This window comes from Acomys russatus, chromosome 29, assembly GCF_903995435.1.
Source record: "Acomys russatus chromosome 29, mAcoRus1.1, whole genome shotgun sequence".
Classification (NCBI taxonomy): Eukaryota; Metazoa; Chordata; class Mammalia; order Rodentia; family Muridae; genus Acomys; species Acomys russatus.
The window spans coordinates 47,024,938-47,029,416 of record NC_067165.1 but is presented as its reverse complement, the minus strand read 5'-3'; positions in this window follow the sequence as shown (position 1 = coordinate 47,029,416).

Genomic DNA, 4,479 nt, shown 5'->3' with positions numbered 1-4,479 from the left:
CACAGAAAGCTATGGTCTGCCGCTCTGTCTTCTCCGAATACTTATAACTAATCGTTAGTGCTTCAGAGTAAGTCCAGGCAGTCCCGGTAAGTAGGAAGACTTCTGCCTGAAGACAATGTCTTTTCTGTCATCCCTGTAAGGTTTCGGGCAACCCAGACTACCTCGGTTCACTGTTGGGGAAAACGCAATCTGATCTCACCATCCACGTCAAAGTACTGTCCTAGCATGAAAGACCAGCCCGGCCAAAGCTCTTATTTCAGTGCCTCGCGCTCAACAAGCTCTGCTTTAGGCGTCGAAAGGCTGTGTGGGAAGGTCCCGGGTGACAGGCGACATCCAACACTAGACCCCCGCAGGCTCGCCCGCCTGAGTACCGGGGCCTGCCGCCTCTCCTGCCCTCAGTTCCGCGTGGAGCAAGACCGGACGCGGCAGCACCACGTCGCTACCCGCGGCTCTTCAGGAGCCGGTCAACCCGCATCTCCTCTCCCGCCGCCACTCACCCCTGCGCCGCCACAGCCGCCGGTCCTGGAGTCCGAGAAGAAACAGTGCCCGGCGCGCGCCAGGAACGTCGTCACTTCCCAACCGGACGCATGCTGATGACGCACCCAGGAAGCGTCCTTGCTCCCAGAGTAGGCGCCTACTAATGACGCGCGACTCCGGGGTTGAAGGCGGAGCGGCCCCTCCCCGGCGAGCTTCCTGGAGTTGACGAGCCGCAGGACGACCCGCCCGGGCGTCTTTGCGGGTGGGCCGGGTGGGTAGCTGCAGACACGACTACCTCCGTGCACTCGTCAGCAGGCCGAACATCTTTGATTGCCACGCCACCCGACCCTCCACCACCCGTCATGGGCGTTGGTTTCGGCTAAGCCGTGGTAGGCCCTCCAGAGTGGTGTCGTATTAGAGGGTCCCACCATCAAATGGAAAACCTAGCTGTCTTTCTGACTTAGGAACCCGAATTCCCAGATAGGCTAATTAACATGATGAGGACCGTCCTCCATACAAGAAAATAACCGAATCCAATTTCCTCAACCTTTTGTCTTTTCAAACCAACCTCTTCTGCTTGGCCTATGGGAGTGATTGTGTTTGTTTTTGTTTTATAATTTTGCTTGGACACAGGGTTCAGCATGTAAACCTGGATTCGAATTCAGAAAGATTGTTTGGCCTCTGCTGGGATCAAAGATGTGTACCGTCTTCCTCTGTGGGCTTTTCTTCTGTTCATTCTAATTGCTGAATCACAAAGCTAAGTAAAATCTCCATATTGTAATTTTTGTCTTGACACACGTTGAAACAGGATAGATACGGTTTTACTGACAGCTTTTAAAGGTGACACTATGTCAGTACTTCTCGAAAGTGTTTAAAGTTCTGACGTGTCCTACAATTCCAGTAAAAACCTATTATCCTATCAGGACTTGTTCAAAAGAGCAAAAATTAAAATTCCCCTTGCTTGTCTTTGTCAAATCCTGTGGGTTTTGGGGGAAAAAATTAGCAAAACCATACAGTGGTGTGGCACGCCTTTAATCCCAGCACTCAGGAGGTTGAGGCAGGTGGATATCCGAGTTGGAGGTCAGCCTGTAGCTAGTTCCAGGACTACCAAGGCTTCAGAAAGCCCTGTCTCAAAAAACAAACAAAAATTAGCAACAAACATCTTGAGTTTGGGGGCAGAAACAATCAAAATAGAAAGCAAACAACTGTCCCGATTATGGTCTTGAAATGGTAAAATGTAAATTAATATAACTAGTGCATTAAAAAAAAGATGACGGGTATTGGAGTGAAATGCTTTATCTCAACTCTTAGTTTGCTTCCAGAGTGACATGGAAACCATCTCTGATCATTTTCATAAGCATAAATAAAAGAGTTACACAAGCCCAGCTGTGTACACACCTTTGACCCCAGCACTTGGAAGGCAAAAGCAAGCAGATCTCTGAGTTCAAGATTAGCGTGGTCTACAGAGTGAGATCCAGGACAGCCAGGGCTACACAGACAATGAGAGAGAGAGACCGGGGGAGGCGGTGAGAAAGAAAACAGTTACATATTTTCATGTTACTACAAGAGCCACTGGCAGCTTGCATAAAAGGAATGAGGCTTCCACAGTGTTAATTACACAGTATTAATTTATTACAGGAATCACTTTATTATGTAACAGGATCTTTTCTATAAGGCATTAATATACTTAAATACTGAAATAGTAAAATACAAAACACTATACATTTTATGATACATTTTAGTTTCCTAGTATTGGTGTAAAGCAAGTATGACTTGACTTTGAAGTAGACAATAATATAGTATCAAGGTGGTTTGTTTTGTTTATGTGGTACTTACCACCCTAAAATGTGGTCCTTTTCAAAGTACCAACAAATACTTGAACAAATACAGACTCACAATTATCCCCAAAGTCAGATATTACAAATGAGTTTAATATGCAGTTTAACTCCCAGAAATGGAAACTAAAAATGAAGCAAGCAAACAAACAAAAGGAAACCCACAATTTGCCAATGGGGTTTGTTTCAAACAGAACGTGAACATGTGACACAGGGTCCAACAGCCCCGCGCTCAGAATCAGAGGCCCCAGGAACACACACTTCAGAAACACCAAAGCTGAATTGGTGGTGACTCGTGGTGGGTGCTGTTTGTCCGCAATCAGCATGCCCTTAAGTTCTGTGCTACCTCATGGGGTGAGCAGAGATTTATAAACTAGGATAGCAGGCTGGCGTCCATAGCTCAGAGGAAATCCAGCACCCAGCATTCCTGAAGCCCTGAGCTCTACCACTACAACAACAAAACAAGAGAGACAAAAGAAATGAAGTCAGGAGAGGTGACACACGTTTGTAATCTCAGTACTGAGAAGGCATAATAAGTAAAAGGACCTAGAATTCCAGGACGTCAAGGACAGTATGGGATACATAGGAACTCAAGCTCCCAAAGAACTGGCGTCTCTGTGAGGAGTTCCAGGATATACAGGGCTACACAAAGAAACCCTGTCCCAAAACACAACAAAAGAAATAAATAAAAAAGAAAAAGAGTACTCTCAACTTCCTAGGCAGCAGATTATAATGCTTTTGTTGTTTTTTCAAGACAGGGCATCTCTGTGTAGCCTTGGCTGTTCTGAAACTCACTCTGTAGACCAGGCTGACCCCAAACTCACAGGGATCTGCCTGCCTCTGCTTCCCAAGTGTTGGGATTAAAGGTGTAAACTATCACCACCAGACGACAGGTTTTAATGTTGATATTTAAGAAATGATGATCAGGCCGGGCGGTGGTGGCCCACGCCTTTAGTCCCAGCCCTCGGGAGGCAGAGGCAGGTGGATAGCTGTTGAGCTCGAAGCCAGCCTGCTATATGAAGTGAGTCCAGGACAGCCAAGGCTACACAGAGAAACCTTGTCTGGAAAAACCAAAAGGAAAAAAAAAAGATGATAAAAAATTTTTTTACTTTTTTTTTTTGTGTGTGTGAAACATGGTCTCAATATGTAGCCCACACTGGCCTTGGAATCACTATGTAGCCCAGTGCTTCAAAGGACTAGGATTACAGGAAAGTGCCACCACACTCTGATTTAAAAGCAAACAAAATGGGCTGGTCAGATGGCTCAGCTGTTAAGAGCATGGGCTGCTCTGCAAAAGGGTCCAAATTCAATTCCCAGGACCCACATGGCAGCTCACAGCTGTCTAAAACTCCAGTTTCAGAGGATCCAAAAACCTTCACACGGACACACAAACCGGCAAAATATCAAATGCATATAAAATTTGAATAAATTACTAAAAGAAAAAAAAGCATCTATTTTTCATGCCTTTTAGTAGTGGAAGTTTTAAGGATTTTGTTGTCTCCCCTTCATCTTTCTATCCCATGTGGACTGCTAGGGATCAAACCAAGGGCCTCGCAATGCATGCAAGACACAGTCCAAATCATGTGGGTGTGGGCGTATGTGCACACATATATACATCCAGAGAAGCCACAGGCAGCAGGATCCCTAAATCTGGAGTTACATGCACCCTGCATCAATTCTGGGAATTGAACTTGGTTCCTCAGGAAGGAAGCACTAGTTCTTAGCCACTCCACTACATTTTAAAGTTAGAAAATCATCTGTCTTTTAGCTGGGCGTGGTGGTGCACACCTTTAATCCCAGCACTCAGGGAGGCAGAAGTAGGCCGGATCTCTGTGAGTTCGAGGCTAGTCTGGTCTACAAAGTGAGCCCGGGACAGGCAAGGCTACACAGAGAAACCCTGTTTTGAAAAAACAAACACAAAACAAACAAAAAAAATTGTACATCTTTTAACTGTGGGTATAGGGAGTAAGAAGGTGGCTGGCTCAGAAGGTCCGTCCTGGGTTCTATTTACTACGGACCAGACAGTGATGTAGGCTCAGGAGAATTAGCTAAGTAACACCACCTGACATCACTATGTACATAGTATCAATTCATGAGGAACCTTAAAGTACTAACAAAGTTAATTTAAAACATTGTGATGGTTGTAACAGATGGCCAGGCAGGGCCA